Raw genomic sequence first — 27,706 nt, forward strand, 5'->3', positions numbered from 1 at the left:
TACCACATATAAAAGTGAAACAATTCTGATTTTTATGAAGGTGAAGAGATTGGAATTGGGTTTTGACAAGCAAAAGTCGGATGTGGGTCGCATTTCGTCAAACAAAGTTGGATTTGGGCCGTATTTGCCTGCAGCGTGAACGTAGCCAAAAACAAGCTGTTGTCACAGTTTTCTAATTTTCTGTGTATTACATTGTCTGGAAAAACACTTATTGTGTGTGTCTAAATGTGAGAAAACTAAAGTTATTTTGTGAAACACAAAGCTTGAAATTTATGTTTGTTGCTTTTGATTCACTGGAATTGTGAAAAGTTTATTAAAACAGGAGATCTATGTGGTGGAATTCACAGTGTCCTGCTGCATTGTGTCATGGTACATTACTTTTCTCTGATGTTTTTTCTGCTTCCTGAATAAAGGATGAACTGACAATCTTGGAATAAAATTTCAATGCTCAATGAGTGTCCCCAAGTGGTCAAATAATTGTTAGCCGAAATAATCAGAAAGCAACCATCACAAAATGATTATGCCGATTTTTGACCTGATCTTCCCCGTCCAACAATTTTAAGGACACACTGATTATCACGATGGTTCTGAAGATAATTCCAACTATTTCCATTAACCAGGAAAGCTCAATGAAATATCAGACTAAAGAACAATCTAAAAACACTGTGTAATGATGTTTCCCTAGGAAAAGAAAAAGCAAACAAAAAAAACAACAAATCACCTCCATATTATAGTGTCTCCACTCATTTAACCAACACCTTATCTTTTTGTAATGTTTTTTCTCAGCAATTTTAAAATCTTGCTGTGTGAACCAGGCATAAGGTGAGTAAACATTTTTTTTAGGTCATTGCAGGGATATTTAAGTTGCAGTTACACTGTGGTAAATGATCTGAACTTATATAGCACTTTTCCAGTCATGCAGACCACTCAAAGCACTTTACACCAGAGCCACATTCACACTCACACATTCATACACCAATACGCAGATCGGTAGGCAACTTGAGGTCAAGTGCCCAGGGGAACATATGGCAGGAGGTATTGAACCCACAACCTTCTGATTGCAAGACAACTACCATTCCTACTGAGCCACAGTTGCCTGGTGTGTAATATGTGAGAATATGTGAGAAAAAGTGTCATATGTGAGGTTTACACATTAACACACAACGTGTAGGAAGGACATGCCTCATTTTTAGAACAGACACCACTGACCTTTCTAAAAAATTGTTGAGATTACATCATTATATAGTTTGAATATCCACCTCTTAATATGCTCACCTTATTAGTATTCTCTCAGAACTTTTGGACTACTGCTTTACTTTGCGTACAAAACTGGTAAACCACTGTATACCTATGTTTATTAGTTCTACAATTGCCTCAGTTGTAATACAGTACTAGTACAGCTGCCTGTAAGTAAAATTACCATTATGACTATATTTAGTGGCCGTACATTTGAAAACAGCATGAGTTTTTGGATTGTCAATAAAACGCAAGTAAGGTAAATTCAAATCACCAATAACCCCCACTTTTACATGTAGCTGTACTTTCGACTTTACAACTCCACACGGGAATCACAATAACATGGAATTATGACCAAAGCATTGCAGTTCCACTTTCTATAGACCACAACTGAATAATTTAAGTGTGAAAAGACAGGATATAAAAGCATGATATGTCCCCTTTAATACTACACTCTTCTTCATCTGTGAAAACATTTGTTTAAGAATACATTAAGTGTACCTTAGTTTTCCGTGTATTTACTGATGTTTTTTTTTTTCCTCGCCTCTATGAGTGACTTTTCGGTGTTTCCCAAGAGGTTGAGGGCAACCTGTTGCTGTTAGTAACTGTCTCTGTTGTGTCTGCCTGTCCAACCCATGGGCCATCCTTCAGAGCCTCCTGGCAAAATCCTAGGGCCTCCTGGTCACCCTCTTTAGCTTCATTACTGCTCTCTTTGGCATCAGTCTCACTCATCCTGAGTGGCTTTGAAATTTGGAGGGCAGGGTACTGTTAATATCTTTATAATGGACTTAATTTGGGTTTGTAGTTGGGTTTTTATTTTTTTTATTTATTTTTTATTGCACCTTTAGTTACTCAGGTGCTTTTATATTTTAATTATTTTCTTTAGTACCATAATTTTTTTAGTACCATTAAATTGCGGAAATTGTAATTCCGAAAATAAATTTGCTTAATGGAAATACGGCAATTTTGAAAAAACTCCAGTCTGTCGATAAAATGTTTTTACGGTAGGATGAGTGGGTTTTTTGGCCATATCGAAATTGGTGTATTTCGCAAAAACTGCAATGGAAACACTTTTTTTCCATAACAGAGCCACATGATCAACAACCGGATGTTACTGCTGGTGAAAAAGATGGAGACGACAGGAGGTAATAGGAGGATGATATTATCAACTTATTAATGTGTGATTGTAATTGTATTTTTTATTTAATGGAAACACCACAATTGTGAAATAATTTTTATGTGGCATTAGCAGAATATTGCCAAAGTTTTGTGCACATTTTTAATGGAAACACAGTTTATGTCACAATCCCTCTCCGCTTCTTTTACTTAGTTGATTAGTCTCTCCTGTTCTCGTTTTCACCTTCTAGCATAGATATTTTTTGATTTCACTCTGTCTTTGTAAGGTACTCTTTTGGCTACTACTTATAACCCCTGTTAATGGTAACCACATGGTGTTTTTGTCACTACCCTGGTTACAGGTTTTGTTTACTGGTCTTTACTGGAATCCTGATTAAATACATGTAGCTCTGGACCACTTTCACTTATTCAATCAATCTTTTTTTGAATATCTCAAATAAACCCTTCCAAACACCAGACATTCAAGGACATCTTATTTATGGCATTTTAGATTGGCAATAGTCCTTTAGCCCAGTATTTTTATTTTTTTTAGCCTGTAGGTCTTTTCCAAACCAAATCTAAACAATGACATTGACATTTTTAATGTCATCTACTTATATTTCTAAAAAAGGAACTCAAAAACAAAGACATAAGCAACAAAATCATGCAGGAAGAACGCTTTCCTTACACCTTTTAGACGGTAATTTGCATTGCACCTTTATAGTAAAACTAGGCAATTTACATGCAAAACCTTAATAAATACTCATAAACATGCTTATTTATTTTGTGTGTTTATATGTAAAACATCAAAACATGAAATTGCAAAAATACTCACCATTACGCAGGCTATGACAATGAAACATCTTAAGTAACAAGAAGTCATCATCTTGGTTACTAAATGCCTCATCATACAATTCTCTAAAGTGTCTTTGTCAGACCATATTTTAGTTATTTTTGTTGTAAATAAGCGCCGTTTAACTAAATAATCTGAACTGAAACTATCTGTGTAGTTATGCTGCTATAGGTTTAGGCTGCTGGAGGACATAACCACTTTCACCCTCTTCGCTACATTCTCATACTACTCTCCAATTTTGCATGGTTTGCTGTTATTTCAGCTTTTAACCTTGTTCTCTCTTTTCTCTTTCTAGAAGCTACACCTGGCCTGACTCTGTGTCTACCTGTGACACCTTTCTGGAGAGGGGCATTGTCCAAGCTTCTGCTGGCAACAACTTAATGCTCACCCTCTACCGATGATCCACATAGCCCTGTCTTTTAGTGTTTAACCCTTTCTCTCTCCTAGACATGGAAATTGACTGAGCTTTTACTGTAACTAATTATATGTGCTCTTTCTGACTCTAACCTTGAAAACTGGCTCAGAGTTTATCTGTTCTTTCTTTCTAGGTGAATCGACTAAAGGAGCTACATCCATTAACATTTACTTTTCCTTCTTATAGAAAGGACTCCTAGATCAGTGCTTCTTTGTTCTCTTTGTGTTTCTGCTCTGTTCTCTCAAACCCCCAGTCGGTCATGGCAGATGGCCGCTCACACTGAGCCTGGTTCTGCTGGAGGTTTCTTCCTGTTAAAAGGGAGTTTTTCCTCTCCGCTGTCGCTACATGCATGCTCAGTATGAGGGATTGCTGCAAAGTCAACGCCAGTGACTGTCCACTGTCTCTACATGCTCATCCGGGAGGAGTGAATGCTGCAAGTCACTGACTGGATGCAATCTGCTGGGTTTCCTTAGATAGAAAAACTTTTTATCCAATTTGAATAAAAAGCTAACTCCGACTGCACTGTTCAATTGTTAGGATTAATTGGAATGTATGTACCTGACCTTTGTGAAGTGCCTTGAGACAACATGTATTGTGAATTGGCGCTATATAAATAAAACTGAATTGAATTGAATTGAATTATTCTGCACTCTGTCCATTGTTTTCAGTACAGTTGCCTTTGGTACCTTGATCATACAGTGAGCAGTAGGGAGAGTATCATGAAGCACGGATAAAGAGATAGGAGACTGTGAAAATGAACATGAATAATGCATAGGCCTGTTTGGGTGGCTGGCAGCTGCACCTAAGTGTACTGTTTTAAACGTGAGCCCTCTGTGCTCGATGCTCTTGCAGACGTTCTCATGCTGTGTTATGATAGGTGAATACAGCACAGTGATATATTCGGCACAAAAGTCCTGTAGAGAAGCATGGTTTGTTAAAGGAAAGAAGAGATAGTGTGAAATTGCATTAAACACACTAGAGTACTATAAATACAAAGGTGGGGGAATGTTTTTAACCATTTTAAGCCCAAATAAATCACAAATAAATCAGACATTGTAACAGTTGTAATAATGCTTCCATTTGAAAAAAATATTCTTTTATGTCTTCAGCAGAAGAGAGCAGGAACGGATGAAACCAAGGTTTCAAAACCTCTTTGGACAAACAACTTGACTACCAGAGCTATCCACCACAGTAAAACAAGAGGGGTTGTGCCTTACTTGGTGTGATGTTGTTGCTGAACTTCCCATTAACCAAACAAATGCAGTGGGCCCCCGCAGCTCTTGGCGAACACTCAGGTTCTGCTCCAGGAGTGAGGAGGGTCTACCAAAGGTTATATAGATGCTGTTAGATGACTGTTATCTTTTGGCAAAAGGGCTTTGGAGGTCTAGAGATTCCCACCTTGACTCGGAATAAAACCAGATTACTCACAATGAGGAATGCTCCACTAAGGAGCTTCACTGTGTTAGGCAAAGCTCCACTCTATGGCATCTTAAAGAAAGGAAAAAGTCTTGTCTTGTCCAGACTTTACACGAAAAAGACAAATATAGCATTCAGACAAACATTTAAAGGAATCGCAGACTGCAAAGGTTGATCATGGCTTGTTGCCGGATTGGGTAAGGCTTCTTTCATCAAAAAAAAAACTTCTGTGAGTCCAGTTCTGTGATGAAATAAACCTCCCCTTTCTCAAAGCCTCAAAGCCTGTACTTTTGCCCTTACCATTTAAAAAGAGATTTGGCTAGCCGATCAGCAGTCGATTTGGGTGAAAATACAAGGTGATCCAGGGGAAACATTTTTTATCACCAAATATGAAAATATTTTATGACATCTGATTGATCGAGGTTGTGCAGTGTCAAGCTATAGACAGAAATTTTAACCACAATAATGTTTCTATATACAGAAACCAGCTCAATATAATTTTGGCTAAATCCTACGACCCAGCAAGGCTAGCTGAAGTAGGCATCTATGTAGATGAAAGGTCAAAATTAGGAGGTTGGCCCTGGACATCCAAGTGTTTGCTGCTACTACTTTACAATCTTAGATCAATTGAAGCGTTTTATTATTGACCACATATTCATCTCTAAGTGAAAATGATTTGAGAGGCCCATGCTCATTTTGTTTAATGGTTATTGTTTCCCAAAGATAAGCTATGGCCATGTGATGCTTTTTAGCAAGTGATTTAGTAACATTTTTAAAGTTTTTAAAATAATCTTTAAACATTTTATGTTTGCCTTCAAACTTCATAGACCACATATGTAACAACGGACCTATTTACTTAATAGAAGATGGATAGTGGATCATAAAATGATGCTTGGGAATCAAGTTTCTATGTGGATATAAAAACTTAGAGTTTGTGGTGCTCAACAATCAAATGCTTCAAATATATTGTCATTCCCATAGTGAGGATAGGAGAAAAGACAATGTTCATTATTTCCAGTAACAACTGTCATGGTATGACAGTTGTTTGTACTCATGTTTGTACTTGCTGGATTATGTTACGTTTTGGAGACCTTTAATTAAAGAAAAGTCTTCCTCTCATCATGCGGCTTCCTCCTCCAGGCGACGTCGCCCTCGCCACAAGCGCTCCACCCCAGCTGCAGCAGCTCCGGCCGAGCTCAACCTGCTCACAGCTGCTTCGCCGGAACCATCCACGTTAGCAGCGGCTCCTGCGGAACCATCCACGTCAGCGGCGGCTCCTGTGGAGCCATCCTCGTCTGCAGCGGCACCTGCTGCGGCCGAATTCCCTGCTGGTTTCGGCTCCCGCCCTGGACGACATCGTCACCACGGAACAGTCGCCATTGGGGAGATTCGGATGGGCGCCTCCAACCCTTCTACGGAGGGTCCATCCACCATGGCCTCCTCGCGGCTATCTTCCCCGGAGTTGGTGGGGGCTCACCCAGCGCCCTCTGCAGGTCACCAGTCGCCGGTACAGCCTCCAGCCCTGAATTGGGTTCAAGCCAGGCTGGAGAAAATGAAACAGGATTTCATGAAGGGACGTTGCTGTGATTTTATGCTTCATCTAATGGATCATCCAGAGGATCTGAATCTGGTGCACTCTGTTCTACAGGCCGAATTCATTGCGGAGGGATGACTCGACGCTCCAGCTCCTCTTTCTGCTGGAGGTCCTTTCGACCCTCTTCTTGTGGCCGTTAGAGCAGCACAAAGCTCCAAGGATTATGAGCCACAGCCGTCCACCGTCAAGCTTCATGAGTCACAGCATGCAGCCAAGCCGCTGGACTCACAGCATGTAGCCAAGCCGCTGGACTCACAGCATGCCGCCGGGTCTACAGAATCTCAGCCGGCCGCCGCCGGGTCTACAGAGCCTCAGCCGGCCGCCGCTGGGTCTACAGAGCCTCTCATCGTAGTTCCTGAGTTCCCTGAGGGGTCTGAGGACTGACCGCCTCTCATCCTAGTTCCTGAGTTTCCTGAGGGGTCTGAGGACAGACCGCCTCTCATCCTAGTTCTTGAGTTTCCTGAGGGGTCTGAGGACGGACCGCCTCTCATCCTAGTTCCTGAGTTTCCGGAGGGGTCTGAGGACAGACCGCCTCAGATTTTGGCTATAGGACCCACTGACTGTGCTCCTGGACAGTCTGACACCACAACTGACTCAGGGCCAGACACACCACAGCCTGACCCAGGATCAGACACGCCACAGCTAGACACACCAGAGCCTGACTCTTTGCCTGACACACCACAGCCTGATTCTTTGCCTGACACACCACAGCCCGACTATGTGATGACTGACTTTTTGACTGACCGTACGCCTGACAATGCACCTGACGACTCTAAGCCTGGGTCCACGCCGGACGCCAGGTTCAAGTCTTCAGGGTTTCTGCCTGGGTCCAAGCCAGACGCCAGGTTCAAGTCTGTGAGGATCTCGCCACGTCGCAGACCACCTGACTCCTCGCTTCGTGGGCTTCCCGGGCATCTCTGCTGCCGGCCTCCAGGCAGCCTGCATCCTCGCCGCAGACCTCCGAGGCGTCTGCATCCTCGCCGCAGACCTCCGAGGCGTCTGCATCCTCGCCGCAGACCTCTGAAGACCTCACTTCTTGGGTTCCTCTGGCCACGTCGCCGAACTCCTGACCTTCAGCTTCTTCGTTGCTGGCTTCTCCACCACTGGCCTCCTGATTGTCGGCCTCTTCGCTGGCTACTTCGCCGCAGAACTCTGTGGTGCAGGTCTGGTCGCCCGCCTGAACACTGTGCCTGCTGGGGACAACCTCCTGGTCGCCCGCCTGAACTCTGTGCCTGTTGGGGACGACCTCCTGGTCGCCCGCCTGAACACTGTGCCTGTTGGGGACGACCTCCTGGTCGCCCGCCTGAACTCTGTGCCTGTTGGGGACGACCTCCTGGTCGCCCGCCTGAACTCTGTGCCTGTTGGGGACGACCTCCTGGTCGCCCACCTGAACTCTGTGCCTGTTGGGGACGACCTCCTGGTCGCCCGCCTGAACTCTGTGCCTGTTGGGGACGACCTCTTGGTCGGCCGCCTGAACTCTGTGCCTGTTGGGCACGACCTCCTGGTCGCCCGCCTGAACTCTGTGCCTGTTGGGGACGACCTCCTGGTCGCCCGTCTGAACACTGTGCCTGTTGGGGACGACCTCCTGGTCGCCCGCCTGAACTCTGTGCCTGTTGGGCACGACCTCCTGCTCGCCCGCCTGAACTCTGTGCCTGTTGGGGACGACCTCCTGGTCGCCTGCCTGAACTCTGTGCCTGTTGGGCACGACCTCCTGGTCGCCCGCCTGAACTCTGTGCCTGTTGGGGACGACCTCCTGGTCGCCCGCCTGAACTCTGTGCCTGTTGGGGACGACCTCCTGGTCGCCCGCCGGAACTCTGTGCCTGTTGGGGACGACCTCCTGGTCGCCCGCCTGAAGTCTGTTTTTTTTTGTTTCAAGAGCATATATTAACGACATTAAGACATATATAAACTTTTTAATATTACCTGGCTTTGTACCGTAGTTTCTTGGTCCGTTTATTTGGCGCTAATGCTGCTGCTTCTTCTTCTTCTCTTCTTCTACTGGCGGTTCGCAACAAATTCAGAGGTGCATACTGCCACCTACTGTACATCATTGTATAACTCCACCCACTATATTCTGAGCCTGAGATCACGTGACACCAAGTAGCTGATGTAAATTCGTATTCTCAAAGAAAAGAAATCGTATTCACAAACTGTTATAGCATGTTGTATTCATAAAGAATAAACCACAACTGTAAACTTGAACTTTGTGTTTGTAATTTCTTGAAGCTGTAACATTTTATTTTGTATTCTTATAGAGAAAATATACAATACCTCTGTTGGATTTTACTTATGCACAAATATTGACTAATATGCACACATTTCTGTCTTTACATACACATTGTTTTTGTCTGTGTTCTTACCCCATACATTTCAAACATATCCTTTCCCCTAAGTATTACCTTAGGATCCTCCGCAGTGTACACTTTGACAGTCACTTTTTTCTATTAAACAAATCTGACAAATGCAACGACTACTAAAAGATTCATTAAAACCAAGAATCGTTTGCATCCCTAAATTATCTCCAGTTATCTGGGAGATTGTGAGGGCGGTATGAACCACCTGAGTCCCCAAGATGGCTCTCATGTTGCCTTGGCGGAGGTGACGGATATTAGAGCAGGGTAATGCAAGTCAAGCGTGAAGGCTGCTCGCCCCTAAAACTTGAACCATTTACTTCTATTGAGTCCACTGCCAGGTATTTTTCATGGCTGTCTCCTACAGTGGAGTGGGACACCGCACCACTGAATCTAATCTGCCTACTCATACCTGGTCTGGACTCTGTGGATGTGTGGGGAAAGCCACAAGCTTGGGAAGGAAATCTCTGGAGAGCAGCTTCTACGTTTTCCAGCTCTGAGTGAAAGGTCCTTTGAGGGTGTTGCACATGTGGCTCACCTTCAGAGGTTTCAACCTGTGAGACAGGATTCATCTCCACCCCCCAGTCCTCTGGGGATGGGGGTGTGTCCTGGATACGCTCAGCTACCTCCAACCTTCTGGCTCTCAACTCAACTGCTTCCAACTTCTCTTCCGCTTCTAACAGTTCACACCTAGTTGCCTCTGCTGTCTGCAAAGTATTATTCAGCATAAACTGCAGATTAACACACTGGTCGCTTTCCAAAATTACCCTTCGCTGATAAAACACAGTGAGCTGTCCTAACACATCTGTGACCCGTCTGTCTTTTGGTGGGTTTTTAATGACTTGGAGCAACTCCTGAATCCTTGCTTCACATTGCTCAATCCTATAATCATTGAGACCTTTATGCTCCTCTGGGGACAACAGAATCAATGACCCAATATGTTGTGACTATGAATCTCAAGATATTATTTAATATTTAATAATTTAATATTTTATCAAATAATATTTTGGTCTGTTAAGGGTTGTCCTGTGAATACCAGCCTAGTAAGGCAGTGGTAATAGAACAAAACCAAAAGGGTGAGCCAAGCTCTGACATTATTGAACAGCACACACATGGAATGAATTCACAAAATTTCTCAAAATATAAGAATTTATTAACAAAAATAAGTCAACTCAAAGTCAAACATATTTCAATCAACAAACTCTTTACTATGCTAAATCAATCCAACTAAACTACCAAGCAGAATTAAAGAATAAAGAAGACCAATGGGCTATGTACAATATAAACAAGTTGATTAAAGATGATTGAAAATCATGACCGAAAGAGTGATGCAACATTACCATGCAATGTTTATGTTTGAGAACCAAAGATTATCTTGAAGAATCTGGAAGTGAAATTAAGTTAGTCTTGGAACTAACTTAGGCAATTATCAGCAAACCTTTAGACAACCATTCACAATGCAAGATCAGATAAAATATTATTTTAATAAAATAATGTTTTAAATAATGATCTGCTGAATAAAACCAACCTTCTGGGTGACTAATTCTCAACAGTGTCTCATTAGCTGCCTTTGTTTATTAAAATAATATTTAAAGAAATATTATTAAGGAAATGGTCAAATATTTATGGAAATATTTTGGAAAAGAGCCAAATCTTTCTGGAGAAATGGGGCTTAATGGTGTTTACTTAGTTATCAAGTTTAGTAAAATAATATTTAGGGAACTATTATTTACTGGATTGCAAACTAACAACCTTTTTGGGTAAATATTCCTTGGCAGGGAAGCACGTGTTCTTAGCTTTTAGCAGTTAAAGCTAACAAAAGAAACTGATAGCTTAGCACCAGAATCAAACACACACCTTTAAAAATACCGTCAATAAAAGGGTGAAAATGCATAAGCGCGGACGGCGCGTTATTATCAATCTTCTGTGCTTAAAAATCACCCTTCAAGTAAAGTCTGTGTTAACTTTAAAAACACACAAACACAGAACACAAAACCGAGCACGTGTGCTGCAGATAGCCTGCTAGCACTAAGATAGCTGAGTTTCACACAAACAAAACCAAAATTCATAAAATGAAAAATGTTTAGATCATTTCATTCTAAATCTTTCCCTGCCCAAACCCCTAACCTCTGAAACGTGCTGAGGAAAAGCTGTCCAGGGCAGCGAAGTTTGAAGAAACGTCCACAGTCAACAAACGGTTAACCTCCTTAGCTGTGGGGAGTGGCTCGTTCTGTCGGGCCACCAAACTGCACGTTACCGTAACCACGGTGATACGGCTCCTGTTGTCCTCCTTTCAGACTGGGAAAACCGCTCCACTCGGCTTCGTAGAGACAGCGTCTCTGCAGGGAATTCTCTGGAACACAGTTTGCTTCTGCAGGCGTCAGAGAGAAAGTCAAGCAATGCTTATACCTTAATTACCCCTTTTTATGAATGAATACCGGGTACACAAACAGTAATTCATTCGTACTTAACTTGTGCATATGATCGCGTGATCTTATGACACTCTCGGATCCAGTTGAAGAGTTATGTCTGTTTGCCAGCAAAAAGAGATTAGCGCGCTGGGCCTCTCTGTCCAGGTCCCTGTGTGACCTGTGTAGAAGAGATCGGACCATTGGAAAAGTGGGGGTTTATACGGCCAGTGGCATCATGGGAAGTCCTCCTGGTGGTGGTGGAAGGAGATGTAAGAGCAGCAACAAGGAGGCCAGTTCTTGGTCATAGGCTGAGGACAAATTCAATATTAAACGTTTTCAGATTTAATATCTCTCAAAACATTACGAGAACATAAAGCCAATGAAGGATATTCTGACAGTAAACCATGTTCAGATATATTAAGGTACTTACTGGATGCCCTGTCCTGATCATATCCTTGAGGGCTTTCTGCTGACTGCACCAAACTTCTCAACTCAGGAGTTGAAGTGAGATGATTGGCTTCTTTGATGACATTTGGTGTGAAGAACACGTCCCACTTCTGCAGCAATCTTGAGGAGGTTTCTTCATTAAATAGAAGACTAAAGTCTTGATCACTCTTTAATTAAAAAAAAAGTATAAATCCAACTATCATTACAAAGTATAAATCCACATTTAAAGACTTTAACAACTCATTTGAGCGCGTACCAATCCTTTTGTGTCAAGGAACCTGGGGAACGTCGTCAGAATATCAGTTCTTCCATTGGCATCTTTAATAAGTTTCTGACGATGCTCAAAAGTCTCTCTCATCTTCTGAAATATCAGGGACATGTCTGTGGTGTGGTTAAGCAGAGATAAGGCCTCCTGGCTCCCCATCAAGCTGTCTGTCAACAATCATCGTCCTCTGGGTATTTGGACCTCCAGATGAAATGTCACTGGAGCTACTTGGTGGCACAAGAGATCCTCTTCGAATCTTCCTTTGTACTGTTCTAAGACGCCAAGAAATGTATCCTGTGCTGCTTGCTGCATCATAAAAGTGCTCCTAAAAAGAAAGAAAAACAATTATATTTTTTCTAATTAAAAATTACATAGTTTTGGGTCACAAAATGCAAGAACAGAATTGATCAAGAACATTACATAGCCTTTTTTGGTATATGGATCCTTGAGGGATGGGAAGACTGTCACTATCACCAGGGCATACTCCTCTCTGACTGCTTTAGCAGGGAGGTGCCTAACAGTAGATTTCAAATCAGTGACATGTAAAAACACACCTACCCATGTTTATCAATCATGTGAGCCACCAGTATGTTCACCATTTTTCATCTTGTGGCATCAGGTAGGGTTTCTGTTGTTTTATACTCCTGCAGAACCTCTTCACCACCAGACTTGCTCTGTAGGACACCTTCAACCAGCTATCAAATGAAGAACAGATAAAAAGGAAATACATTGTAATATGCAGATTGCCCAAATATGGCAAAACTGGTTTAAAGAGTTTAGAGGCACACAAAAATCGTACCTTTTTTAGCAGACACAGCATTATTAGCATTCTCAGCTTTTTGCTTCTTGCTTGGGATCTCATCCATCAGTACTGTTGATCTTGATGCATTTGAGCTGAAGCTCGAGTCAGACTCAGAAGCAGATGACCATTCTGAGAACTCTAAAGGAGAACAAAATAAACATCAGTTTCATCCTTTTGTAAAATCTTCATGATGCTTGATTTAATTTGCTTTAATATCTCACCATCGTGGCAGACAGCTTTCAGCACAACACAGCCTTGTCTAATGAGTTCACTGAATATTTCTTCATCAACCTCAGTATCTTTTGCATCCTTGTATGTAACTTTGAAAGATTTTGCCTGCCGCCTGATGCCAATTACTGGGAAAGTAAGAAGGCAAAATTTAGAACCTAATTCTCTAATCAGCCAGATTTTGTAATAATTTCAGTAGTTTCATGGAGTAATTTCATATGGAGAACATATTGCAAACTCAATATACATTGGCTTCCCCCTTTTAACTGACCATTGATTCGTAAATAAAGTATTGAGAACTGCATTTTTTAAAAGGAAAACCCATCATTTCCCCCACACAGGTTAAACAAATAACAACAAACCTTTCTCATGGAACTGATGAAAGTCAAAATGCCCTTCACCCTCATCCAACTTCACATACTTGTGCTGCTCACCATACTTAACCTGGATCAGCATTGTACTGAGGCATGGAATTAACCTAGACAATGCAAAACAACACAAGTCAAGTTCTCCCCTCATTGTGCAATGCTGGTCTGGAGGTTGGGGCAGGTCTCAGCGGTCCCACTGAGAAGGCTAATAGGCAGGAGCCTTTACATTCCCACAGCCAAACTCATGATTTTAAATGGCAAAAAAACACAAAACTTAATTTTTCATAAGTATATGGTCTGATAAATAATTTTTTTGTAAGAGTTAGAGCTACAACAGTGTTACAGTTGTAAGTGCTGCAGTTGCTACCTAGTAACCCACACGTGGGGCAGCTAGCTAGCACATTGTGTGCATTTTTTGCAAAATGGATGCGTTCAGCTGCCATTCAGTTAAGTATTAATTAGTAGAAAAAGTCACATCACTCACTCCATCAATTTAACACTGGTCGACCGAAGATTTAGGAAGTTGCACTTACCGTGTACAACAGCAGGAGAAGAACAGAATGGAGCAGTTTTCAGACTGAACTTAACCAAGACTTTGAAGATGGGGAAGGAGATTATTTTCAACACCGATGCAAACAACTCTGGGAAATAGCTCAAACACTGGTCACCATTTAAATCGATATGTTAAAACAACACTTAATGAGTTAAAATTAACTCCGAAACATTTAACTTTGAATTTTCAACTCTAGTTTTTGCTGTGCTGCTAAAGCATTTACCATTCCACCTAAACTAGGGGTCTGCAACCTGTGGCTCTTTAGGCACTTCACAGTGGCTCTTAATAGGTTTGGCCACAAATGTCTGAGCAGTGTTTTTAAGTATTAAGATAACAATAAATGCCACCTTTAACAGTTCTTTCAAAGGTTTTTATAAAATATCTAAATAAATAACACACTGTAGAATGACAAAAAAGGACAAATGTCAGGATCTGAGCCATGTCTGTTTGTTTGGTGCTGTTTACTATGCTTAACCTCTAGATGGCATGGAACCTGGAGGAGAGGTGACAGGTGTTTTCTATTCTCCTGATTACCTGCTGAGGAATATTTAAGGAGGAGGCTGCCAGCAACTCACTGCCATAGTGTTGCCTTTAGTGGTACAGCTTTAGCCACATTACCTTTGTCTTGTCCTTGCCTTGACCTTTAGGTAATCAGTGTCTGTTACCTTGCAGGATTACCTGAACCTGACTTTGCCTTCTGCATTGAACGCTGTCTGGATTACCCTCTCCTGGAAAGAAGCGATCCAGCTCCATGAACAAAGACACAAGCCTCTTGTTACTTCGTTTGATCACACCGGCTGGCAGCCTCCTGATTTCTTCGCTCCTTGGATCACCCTCCATGAACCCTGTCCACCCTCCTCCATCCACTGCACCAACTTCAGAAACTCTTGGACCAGCTAACCATCCTGGCACACCAGTATTCACCATCCTCAGTCTCACGGATAAACAACCCTTTGGTCTCTCCACCCCCCTCTGGCGGATCTCCCCATCTATCCAGTAAGACAGAATTATTATTTAAGAATTCAGATCCTGAGTTACTCCTTGCTTACTGTTCTGTTTATTTTACAGTTGGTATCCCAGTTCCAGTTCCCTGCACATTTCCTTACATTGTAAATAAACTCATTACCGTTAAACTCAGTCTCCTGAATTGCTTTCTGCATGTGGGTCAAAACTGTTTGAAACATTATGACAGAACACTCTGGCCATCCCGTCCTAGCAGAAGCATTCAGGAGAACTCTTTCTGAACAACACCACCAAATCATAACCCATGACTCATCCCTCCGTTCTCTTTTTGAACAGCAGAAACAAACCAATCAGCAAGTCGAACTAGCCTCCATGTTTCAGCAGACCTTGAGCAATTTCACCGCCCAGGCCGTAGAGGGTGCTTCACCCTCTCTGGTCTCGCAGCAACTTCCGCACTCTCGTGATGTCCCTTCCCCTAATCCTGAAAAATTATCCGGGGGAGAAAGGGGATTGTAAGGGTTTCCTCCTCCAATGTACTCTTGTTTTCAATCGCTCCCCACAATCTTTCCCACGTGATTCTGTAAAGATTTTATTTGTTCTGGGATTACTCACTGGAAAGGCCCTGCAATGGGCAGAGGCGCATTTTTCTAAATGATTGGACTTTGGTTGTACATTCCCTGAGTTTGAGGAGGAGTTTCGACAGGTCTTTTCCTGTGAAAATGACTTAACCGCAGATGCTCGGAAATTATGGTATATCAAACAAAGAAACCAGTCAGTTGCTGAGTTCTCCATTGATTTTCGCATCCTTGCAGCAGCCTCTGGATGGAATGACTGCGCTCTTAGAGCTGCCTTTTTCCAGTCCTTAAATGATCCGTTAAAGGATGAGTTAGCATTGGTCGACGAGCCCAAGACCTTGAATGGGTTAATCAAGTTAGCCGTTAGACTAGATAACCGAATGAGAGAGAGAAAGAAATCCCGATTAGAACAGAGCGCAGTTAGGTCCCATCTCTCTAGCCAAACCACTGAAACTATTCGCCCCACCTCAGTTTCACAAAGTTTAGGAATAGAACCTATGCAGATTGGGCGTACTCGTCTTTCCCCAGAGGAAAAACTGAGATGCCACCAATCTAACCAGTGTTTTTACTGTGGCTCACCAGAACATCTCCTTGCCAACTGCCCAATTCGTCCCTCGGGGCCAAAAGGCCAGGTCTGTCAGAAAATGAGGGGAGACTGACGGACCGATCTCTTACCCCCAGACTTAGTTTGCCAGCCACGTTAATTTCACACCGTCCTTTTCAGAATCTTTCCGCTCTTATTGACTCGGGTAGCAACCAGAACCTTATTGATCAGAGGTTGGTTAATGACGCTCAGATTGAGACTGAGCCACTAACACCTCAGTTAGTTTCATCATTAGATGGACATAAATTACCACAAATCACTCATAGAACCAAACCTTTGACGCTAATTCTTTCCGGGAATCATAGGGAGTAGATATCTTTTTTTGTGTTTCCCATCTCATTAAATTCTATTGTTTTAGGTTTTCCTTGGCTCAAAAAACATAACCCTCACATTAACTGGGCAGAAAGCCAAGTAGAATCCTGGTCCACTAACTGTCTTTCTTCTTGTCTACAGTCAGCAGTAGCATCACTCCCCTCTGAGTCAGGTCCCGCAGAAAATGAGATTTTCGATCTCTCTGACGTCCCTCCAGAGTACCATGATCTCAGGTTAGTTTTAAGTAAATCCAAGGCCTTGTCATTGCCCCCGCATAGACCCTATGACTGTGCAATAGATTTGCTTCCTGGTGCCCGCTTGCCTTCCAGTAGGCTCTATCACCAGAAAGAAAGGTTATGGAGGACTATATCAATGAGTCTCTGGTGACTGGGTTAATTCGCCCTTCTTCATCTCCACTCGGAGCTGGATTTTTCTTTGTGGAAAAGAAAGATGGTTCACTCCGCCCTTGTATCGACTACAGGGGGTTAAACCAAATTACAGTAAAAAACAAATACCCTCTCCCTCTCCTTTCCTTGGCCTTTGAACCTCTTCACGGTTCCACTATCTTTTCCAAGTTAGATCTCCATAACGCCTACCATCTACTTAGGATCCGCCAGAGTGATGAGTGGAAGACCGCCTTTAAGACTCTGTTAGGCAATTTTGAATACCTTGTCATGCCTTTTGGACTAAGTAACACACCAGCAGTCTTTCAGTCCCTAATCAACGATGTTCTTAGGGATTTTTTTGAATGTTTTTGTCTACCTTGATGATATCTTGATCTACTCCAAGGACATTAAAGAGCACACCCGTCACATCTGTCTAGTTCTTCAAAGACTGTTGGAGAATAGACTGTTAGTAACCCTAACCCTGGAGACCTGGTCCTGATTAAGACACTCCACAGAAAGGACTAGAGCACCCCTGCTGGAAAGGGCCATACCAAGTTCTCCTGACCACACAGACAGCTCTAAAAATCCCAGAGAGACCATCCTGGATCCACAAGAGCCACTGTAAGCTAATATCACCGTTACAGGAGCCAAACCAACCGACGGGGTAACAGAGGAAGACCGGCTACAAAGGGGCTGGTGACCCATAAGGCTCAGCATCTCAAACCGGTGTAGAAAACAACTGACCTGTGCCCAACTTAACATGGCTTTTTGTAACATGTGGACAGGACTGATAAGCCTGAGCCTAATTCTGGTAGCAAGACTCTCTCTGTTTAAGGCAGGATCCACAGGATACGACATCACACGAGAAGAGATGGACACCGGACGGCTCTCATCTCAGACCCCTAAAGAAAGGAGGAGGACATTTATTTCTGCAGAACTATTGGTATTGTTATGTGTATGAAACAGCTAAAGCACAAAATAAAACAGACTTATGTATGTTCTATCATGCCAGTTCATTCCCAGGGCCCTACAGTGTGTGTGAGAAAAATGAATTTCACAGAAGCAGCATGTGCCTTTTCAATAGGACTCTGGGGGTATGCGAAGCATACATATTTTATTGTTCCCCGTCAGAACCTGACGAGAGGAGAAGGCATCCAAATGGTTGGTAAGGACAACAAAACGTACACATATTACAACAATTCTCTTGCATATGCATGTGACCCACGTAACTGCACATGTGACCCCAAGAAATGGCAGCCTCTGCACATCAGTAATAAGGGAAGAGCCACAACATTTGAAGCACATGCCAACGGAAACGCATTCCACCACGATTGTTTGATTAGAGAAAATGTCATGATTTTAACAGCTGACTTAACCCACATGCAGAGACACTCAGAGAACAAGATCAGTTTAAGAAGTTTATTGGAAACTCGGTCAGGCACAAAACGGAAGCGGCGAGCCTAATCTCCGTCACTGAAAAAGACAATGGATAAAGATTAGAGACTGAACCTCAGAATGTGGCCTGACAGTAACGTTTTCTTACTGGAGAAATCGTAGAACCCGCCAGGTAGAGGAATTGTGTCAGGAGAGGAGCACAGTCAGCCAGGTTCAGTTCAAAAGCCAGGAAGGAGTCAGCACCACAAACGGAGGACTGGAACAGGTCAGCCAGAGATCGCACCTGGAACAGGTAACAGGAGGAAGTCAGAGTTCTTTCAGAAAAGGCTTCAAAAATTCTTTCACAGCAATTTGCAAGGTTTTCAGAGCTGGCCAGAAGATTACCACGGAGGGCAAAACACTCAGGCAACAAAGTGTTGGCAATCCATCCTCTTTATGCCTCCCAGCTGATGAATCGATCAACACCTGTCGCCTCAGGCACTCTCCTGCTGGCGGCACCTAGTGTTGGAATGGTGTTAGTAGCAGGCAGCAGATGACTCCAGATCCTGACAGAAAAGGAAAATGATTCTTCTATCTATATGGGTAACACCACACAGTGTGAATGCACATGGGTCCCCAATGGTAATAACAACCAAAACGGAACATACTGGGTTGAGGGGGTAGCTTGGTTATGCGGGAATAACGCTTATTTCATACTACCCCCGAATTGGTATGGGGTGTGTGCTCCAGTTTTCACATCTGACCACACTATAATACTCAGTAAGGTAACGATGATACCCACCTTCCCCAAAAGGCTAAAGAGACATAATGAAATTAAACCGCACGACTCTGTCTGGGGAACTAATGTCCCGGATGAATTTAAGCTTTGGCCAAAAGATGAGAAAGTGACACTATCTCTCCTTCCTTGGCTAGGTGTGGGCAAACTAATGCTCCGTGTGGAAACTTTAAGCTATCGATTAGGGCTGTTTTTGAATAACTCCATAATAGTAGAAGAGGGCCAAAACACAAAAATGAGCGCTATGCGAGCCATGATAATTCAGAACCGCATGGCTTTGGATATTCTAACGGCATCAACGGGGCAGGGCGCATTTGCGTTTTGTTGAACAACACCTGTTGCACATATATCCCAGATGATATACATTCCTCAAATATAACAGGAGCACTGAATAACCTGCGTAACCTGCAAAACGTCATAACACACAACCACCCGACTCCCAGCTCCTCTTGGCTAGACTGGATGCTCCAAGGGAGATGGATGAATTGGGTTAAGATTTTCTTACTCACCATAGCAGCAGTCCTGATAATCCTGTGCACCTTGTCAGTATGTATTATCCCATGCTGCAAATGTATGGTAAAAAGGATAGTAACTCAATCAGTCACAGAAGTACGCTGACCGTAGGCGGCGGCCTGCTCTGGCGTACCGGCCTGGCCAAAAGGTTTGGTTGTCCTCCCGGGACATCCCATTGAAGGCTATGTCCAAGAAACTGTCTCCTCGCTTCATTGGTCCCTACACTATCGACTCAGTCATCAGTCCCTCTGCTCTTCGTCTTCGCCTGCCTTCCAGCCTACGTATCCATCCTGTGTTTCATGTGTCTCAAGTCAAACCTTTCATTTCCAGCACTTCTAATTTATATCCATAAAACAATTTTGCGAACTTCATGCGATTTTATTATTGTACCATTATGTACTATGTTGTGTATGTCTAAAGTATTTGGCTATGAAGTGACAAAATGTGAAAAAAAAAAAGAAATTTGCTTTTTTACATTAGATTTTTTATTGTATTACCTTAGTCTGTATTTCAAAAGAACTAGATTAGGTATTGAACAAATCTATGTTTTTTACCCAACTATAACTGCACAAATATCACTATATATACACTCAACAAAAGTGCTTCTTGCAAAACCCATTTGGCTGCAATCTGATACCATCTCTATTATAATGAAGGTCAATTCATGCCTTGAAAAAAAATGCAATAAAACTTTGTGACGTATGTTGAAAGGTAATATCAGATGTGCTGGACTCTATATGTGCAAACACAGCACTGTGAATAAGTTGCTAAGACACGTATGTGTTGTAGCCACCTGTTGAGATATCATACACTGAATACAGATGCTTCATCTGAGGAAATAAGCAATTTTAAATTCAAGGCAACAGGATGCCCTGGGGCTTTACCGTATTTTCTCAAATTCACTCTTAAATATGGCAGCTAATATGGCATGCTTATTACTCAAAAACCTGGTTGCCCCTAGAGTGGAGGGTTACAACCAAAACTCTTTATATAACAGTCACACTCAGATGAAATGGTCTGTCTATAATTAGATTCCAAAATAAAGTTATTCCTCACTGCAGAAGATTTGAATAAAAATAAGATATTTCTGCATCTTGCAGTAAATTATGATAAATGAAGATTAAATATCAGTAGGTTTTTAACGTCTGCAATTGAGACTTTATTGCTGGTATTAGTGCAGTTTAGACACTCAAGTGTCACCATGTGTGGAAAAACACAAAAAGCTACATTATTTTTATTCACAGTAAAAGTAAGGAAAGGAAATAAATTTAAAAAACTTTTTTTAAATTGAAGAACTCAAATTGGTAAAAAATAACATTATGTTCAGAATACATTACATTTTAACATGAAAAGTTATGTTACACAACAATGCATTATGCCCCTAAGTGTGTGTGGGATTTTGCTGATTATAGGTTTCTTTTTTTTTATTTCTATAAATTTTTTACTAACTATTAAAACTATATAAGAAGCAGTGTTTCTTATGTAACTTATGTAACTGAGAAACATAGATTGACAGAACATTTTGAAATACAAATGGTAACATGTAGTCCAAACTCCTTAAAAAAAAACAATAAAATAGCCCTTTAACTAATCAATCAGACAAGTTCAGTGTCATTGTTGTGTGGAACAATATTTTTTGGACGTGGAAATAAGAAGTAACAAACTTATTGAAGGTACAACTGACATATTCTTTTGTGCTGCTTGCCTTGTTGTGCCCTCCCAGCCGCACATGCCATGGGCAGAAAGCCATAACACTAATATAAAAAAAAACCAACCTCATAAGGAAAGGAAAGTAGAAAGAAAACCTCGTTCAGTTGTTGACGAAGAATCAGTTAAGATTGTGCACATTTAAAACTGGATTATCTTTTTTATGTACTGCGAAAGCAGTCATTGACTGCACCATGCATCAAGATCAGATTAAGTTTATTTTGTGAAAAAACAAGTCAAATTGCCAAAAAAAGATCAGATGTGTTCAGATTTACTTTAACATTTTTTTAATCTCTCACCAACAGATAATTTATCTTACACATGAATATGCAACTTGTAATTACACAGAAAGATGACGACATTTAAAATGTTTGCCATCTTCAGCTTGACCAATAAATGCCATTAATTTTTGCCCAGAAAGTGAAAAAAAGAATCAATTTATTTCAAAAGCAACCAATGGCTGAGTAAAAAAAAAAAAAACATTCCACAGCCTAATAAATATTGCAAAGCATGCTACATGATGCACATTATCTCTCTAAAAACATGCTGCCTCCCCACTAAAGCACATCGATGTTCTGATGTTTTTCGACCTGTTCTCATCTCTCTTTGTCCTCATTCCTCATGTCAACCCAGAAGGCTTGTTCTCATTCAAACGTCGCCTCTGCACTATGGCAGCTGCACTATGATTCAATCATGAGTCACCCTCTGTAACCTAAACTCCTCTAAAGGGGTGATATAAGCAACCTATGCACAGCTGAACAGACAGCTATCAATAATACAGATCCACATCTCTGTGAGGATGAAATTTACATGATACCATTCCATGGTGTGGCTACATGTTTTCTAATGAATACATGTATTTGTTCATAGCTACCCCTTCCATGGAACCGTTGATATATGTCAAAACAAGCAATTTAAAGGTCAGTGTTTGTTTTTAAATGCCATGCTGACAAATTTCCTTTCTATTTATAATAAAATAAAAATAAAAAGATTTTTTGTCAGCCATATAAGGTTGTGAGAATTGTCACTAAGACCTCATTCTCACCAGACACACTTTAAAGGGGTCCTGCATATCTCTGAGCATACTGTTTTTTTTACATTACCCTTATCCTCATACAACACTGTGTGAACATACCCGGTCAACTGCAGTTAGACGGAATCATGCATACTATATATTTTTTTAGATATGCTGCATCTAATATGTAATAATGGTCCTATTTCCTATCCTGAGACCCTATCACTACATGTAATGCCTAGAATTCTATTTCACAGTAACAATATTTTTGTATTCAAACTCTCAGTCCCAGAGAATTCAATCAGATGTGCAATTTGGAGATGTCTGCGCTTCACCCTGATACTGTTTTTTAAGTGTAGGGAGCCTGAGCATGATAGAGTTTTCTTTTGGTGTTTTATATTTATTTTATTTTGGTTTATTTATTGTGCCATAGAATTCATTGGTTGATTTGTTTTTTTGTCTGGTAAAATAAGATCATTTTTGTTGCAGGACAGTGGCAGTATGCCATTCTCATAGCAGCAGGGGTGCCACAAGTTACAGTAAATTATGCTACTTGGAGCACTATTAGTGCGTATAATATTAGGCTTTAGCCATGGCATGAGAGCTGTATGGTCGGTCCTCCTTCAAATAGTCCGATGGCGAATCCACACAGGTTTTGAGCCCCCTTGTCAGAAAATCCCTACAACTGCTGCTACCAGGCTGCATCTAGGACCCAAAAAGGGTGCCATAACTATAGACCACCCCATACGTTTTTCACATTCTCCAGTCCAGAACACAGAGCTTAGAAGATCTCTTTAAGACCTTGCAGAGATCATCCATATTTAGGGTTAATTTTTAATCTTTTGGTGCAGTCTTTTATCCAGTGTGAAAGCAGCCAAACACACTCTCTAAAATAGTTCATTTGAACATTTATTTTGTCTTTTGATTTTACCAGCAAAACATATGAATTAAGACAATTTCCTTGTCTTCATCTACAACATCGTCTTGCACTGGATCTCAGAAACCCAAATTTGAGCTTCTTCCTTTTGCTCCACACTCAGCACAAAACTTAAGTCTCATTTTGGATTTTTTTTGGACAATCAGACTGAAAACTCACAAGAAATTGCACAAACAACATATCTGATCCTATTCATTTAATGACTCTTCCCTCTCTGGTGGGAGAAATGCTTCTTTCTTTGATGTGTCTCTGACAGGTTGAGGGTCAAACCAGATATGATGCATGTCTGGTTGTTTACTCCTACTATGAAAGATGGCCCCAGTCCTTATAGAGTGGGACTTCATTACAGAAACATATTATAGGTTCATGTAGCGCCACTAGATCAAGGAACACGGAGAGAGGTGGGGAGGTACACTAAAGTGCCATCTGAGCACAGGGAAATTGGAAGGGTAGGTGCATGCCGAAAATATCTATAAAATGAGGATGGGTTACAGCCTGCTTTATAAAAAAGGAATGTCGAGAACTGCAATCTGAAAACTATGGCTTCAATTAAATTCTTCTGAACTTGGATAAAAGCAAAAAAAGAGGAAGAAAAAGCCAAAAAGAAACACTGACTGACAAAGGGATATAAAAAGTCGCCGTAGAGACTGTGCTAATGATACCACATTTAGTGTCATGGAGATATAAACAACAAACACAAAAACAAAGCCGAAGTGCTGAACTTCAAAACAATTTAATTGGAAGTGTTGCATGCAACTAGTGTGTGGGTGGTGGGATTTTACTTGCTGTGATCTACACTTGTTTCAACCCTTAGCCCCTTACATTTCTATTAGAATTGTGCATTGATTCTGATCAGAATTCGTCATTAAAAAGAGAAGAGTTACTTTATAGTGTTTCAACTTTCCTTTTCTGATAAAGGCAGTAGGAGACAGCAAGTGAAGGCGAAACAAACTGAAAGATTTCTGTGAGGAATCTATCACAAGCCAACAGGGCACAAAGAAGCCAGGGTCTCCGGGGAGTTTCTTGCACTCTGCATACAGCGTATGGTAAAATGAATATCACAGTACTTAAAGCAGAAAGTCTTGGCTGTGGTACTGGTAGGCGCACATTGAGATAAAACATATAACATTTCTTTAACTAATTAAGTAATAAGATAAAACACCTAAAGGAAAATAATGCTTTCTCGTCAAGAATTCTATTGGGAATCCTCTTGAGAAAACAATGACGATACAGTTTTTATCTATAATAATGCTGCTTCTCTAACTTAAGTTTATCATAGTCAAAATGTGTAAACCTGTCAGACAGTTGGAGGCCAATGCTTATTTCTGTTGATTTATCAGCAGAAGATGTTTGCAAATTTCTTGTTTATAGACATGCATTTTGATGTGCGCTGAAAAATGTTTTGATCTCCCGACTGCCTGCGTTGAGGTGGGGATGTTTTAACATTTTGATATGCCGTTTCTGTGAAACACATAAAGCCCTTTGATGACTATCAAGAACCACAGGCTGCCATGAAAGTGCCGCATGTGTGTGTGTGTGTGTGTGTGTGTGTGTGTGTGTGTGTGTGTGTGTAAGTGTTGTTACCTTTCCTTGGTTGACCTTTTTAAATCAAATTTTAAACCTCTGCATCTCCTATTTAAAGTGTGAAATAGACTAAAACAAATAATAAAAGCCTATAATAATGAATAATAAGCATACCTCAAAAAGCAGCTGGTTATCACAGCTTAGATTAAACCTTGTTTAAATGGAGAAAGTTAACCCAGAATAAGTAAATTTGCCAAAATAGCTCTGCTCAGTAATTAATGTTTTTATTTAATTTTTGTATTGTCTTGCAATAGGTTTAAAATAAGCGTACCATGATCTTATATGGACATAAATATGTTGAAAAATGTGTGGCTGCCCTGGTAGAACAATCTCACTCTAAATATTTAGAAAAATCCAACCTTTAGTTTGAATATATTTCTGAAAAGATGTTACGAAGTAACTGTTTTAAACAAAATAAAGTGGCACAAATATTGGTACCTGTCACATCCTTTTAAAAATAAATGTTACTACAGCATTTTTCCATTTCTACATTAATTTGTGTAACCCACTAGAAGGGTTACTTTAAATAAACCTGATAATAGTAGATGGCAGGTAAATCAATTTACTTCGATGACTAATACCAACACTACACAAGCATAGAGAAAACTGGGCCTGATCAGAAGATTTCTAAATTCACGGGAGCCTAGGTGTGAGTAACAACAGAGGAGAACACACAATGTCTATGAAAAAGAGTAGGGTTTAATATAGTGATCATTTGTGGACCCACATCTACAAATAAACAAAAATTGCGCGCTTTGTTTAAAAAAAAAACAAAAATCAAATAAATAACCCAGTCTTTTCGATACGTCTGTCAAATATTCATTCAATGTCTCACATCTAGTGACCAGTCGGGTCACAATCTACCAGTTCACTCGGTCCTCTGGGCTGGGGCTCGCCATCCAAGTTCAGGAGAAGATGATCTGGTGGTTTCGAGGCACCACAGACCAAAAGTGCACTATAACCAAAAAACCTGACCTGGAACCAGGCCAAAGTAAAGCATCTTAAAATACAGGATGCTAATATCAATAAAGCTTAAGCTACAATTCAAAGAGATCTTTCATCATTTCTCAAGTTTTTTTCATGTTGTACAACAATATTCAAGTTATCAGAGTTCAATATTACCAACATATCAGTAAACTAAAGAAATGAGCTTATATGTGGTAATATATATATATTTCAATCTAAAAGTGCCAATGAGGTACATCTATAACACTATATTTAACATCAGAATTTGAATTTGAAGCTCATATTAGCTCTGACTTACTCAGAACAGAAAGTTCCCAAGCAATGCCAACAGAAAAGCACATTACACCACCATGAACCATGAATTAGCACCATTGAAATATTAGAACATGTGCTAATAGAAAAATAAGTGTAACTGCATAGAAAAAATACAACATACACAATAATAATACAAAACCTTACAATATAATTTTATTTGTATTAAATTTGATCAGTTACTAGGTATTTTAGCCAATTTTCAGCAATTTTACTGAGCCAACTGCCAAGCGTGTGCGATCACTCACCGATGCTTCGATGCTACACGACTACACGGGGATTTTTCCGGGCTTCAGCCGTTCACAAGGGAAGCTTTCTGAGATTTAATTAAACGGATTTACTATTTTGAATTATATATTTTGCGAAACTATTTTAACATTGTTTTTCTTACCGATCTCCAAGATTTTTCATCGAATTTGACAAGATTTCCAGGCTATTAGCGGGAACAACCGTCAGCTCTGAGCTCTAAAGCATGTCTAACACAATCTGAGCAAAATCTCAGCACAGCAGTTAAAGGGGCGGGACAATCAAGCTTATTGGCTGATGTGAAATCAGTCTGTGCCAGCTATTGGTTGTTTAATACGTCACTAAAAGCAATCACTAAAGGCATATTTCACAGTTTTTAAAGATTTTTAGCATTTCTTATCTATACTTATGAACATATTTATTAACTTATTTTTAACTTTATTACTTTTCAACTCTTATTGTAGAATAAGACATGAAATCCATTTATACTTTTTAATCTTGTTGTAGAAGAAAACATTAAATCAACATCATTCATTTGTTCTTGTGTTTTTAACACTGGGTTACATTTGCATAACTCGTTGCTAGAGAACCTCAACAAAATGTGGCACCACATGATCACCAAGTCTCCATTACAATTATCTTACATTTATATTGCAGCTGGTAGCTTTAGATTGGTGCCAGGAAAAAGACACTTTCTGCCCTACCATCACAAACACAAACATCTGAAGTTTAACTAGAACCATGTGCTTTGGTCTGATTAGACTTTCTTTAGAATTTCTCAGAGCATTGGTTGCCATGAACAAGAGGTAAATTTGCTAAGATGTCTAATGGGATAATATGCAATTATTTCTTTGCAGCTTTGAATAAGGACTTTTATTGTAAAATAATAGACTTTAAATAATTTAGAACTTGACTTTTAACCCTCCCTAGATTGATGGCCAGCAACAGTTGTTTCTTACTTGGCATTGTGTTAACTCACACCTATATGCTCCAGACCAGCTAAATCAAGAGCATTTCATGGGCACCATCTGGCTGCAACTTTCCTACCTAAAACATATGGAAGCAATAAGGGCTCAGTTGCAGTTCTTGCATAAATGGCACTTTGGGTGAGCCACTACTTTTGCTCTCCCCAGAGATTCATGTGAGTTTCTGGAGTGAGATAAAATGCCATTCAGTCCCGTTTAAAGCACATAAGCTAGTCTCCCTATTCTCAGCAGCAAGCAGGGGCACCTGCTGAACACATGGGGCACCAAGAACCTATTGAGTGTACATAAATAAAAGCAATAAAAACTTTTTCAAGGGCCAGTTAACAAATATGTTTTTTGTTTTTTTTAATTCCGCTCTTGGTTGTGGTTACTCTA

The 27,706-nt window shown here is 40.8% G+C and overlaps 3 long non-coding RNA genes across 4 annotated transcripts; all 3 read right to left on the minus strand.

Moving 5' to 3' along the window:
• Positions 1-11,527: 11,527 nt before the first annotated feature.
• Positions 11,528-16,386, minus strand: LOC124879680. 2 transcript variants are annotated; one of them, XR_007041084.1, is made up of 8 exons: positions 13,497-16,386; positions 13,128-13,262; positions 12,904-13,044; positions 12,701-12,799; positions 12,525-12,618; positions 12,096-12,429; positions 11,823-12,006; positions 11,528-11,700 (listed from the first exon to the last, which is right to left on the minus strand). It is a non-coding gene; the product is annotated as an uncharacterized LOC124879680 (long non-coding RNA). The 2 variants fall into 2 exon arrangements; XR_007041083.1 differs by lacking the exon at positions 12,525-12,618 and having other exon boundaries at positions 12,663-12,799.
• A 72-nt stretch (positions 16,387-16,458) lies between these two features.
• LOC124878809 lies at positions 16,459-18,686 on the minus strand. Its single transcript, XR_007040862.1, has 3 exons — positions 18,675-18,686; positions 18,439-18,573; positions 16,459-18,368 (listed from the first exon to the last, which is right to left on the minus strand). It is a non-coding gene; the product is annotated as an uncharacterized LOC124878809 (long non-coding RNA).
• Positions 18,687-18,708: 22 nt separating this feature from the next.
• On the minus strand, positions 18,709-26,619 carry LOC124878808. The gene is made up of 3 exons (XR_007040861.1): positions 26,491-26,619; positions 26,348-26,415; positions 18,709-18,835 (listed from the first exon to the last, which is right to left on the minus strand). It is a non-coding gene; the product is annotated as an uncharacterized LOC124878808 (long non-coding RNA).
• Between the last annotated feature and the right edge of the window lie 1,087 nt (positions 26,620-27,706).

This window comes from Girardinichthys multiradiatus, chromosome 13 (genome assembly GCF_021462225.1).
Source record: "Girardinichthys multiradiatus isolate DD_20200921_A chromosome 13, DD_fGirMul_XY1, whole genome shotgun sequence".
NCBI lineage: Eukaryota > Metazoa > Chordata > Actinopteri > Cyprinodontiformes > Goodeidae > Girardinichthys > Girardinichthys multiradiatus.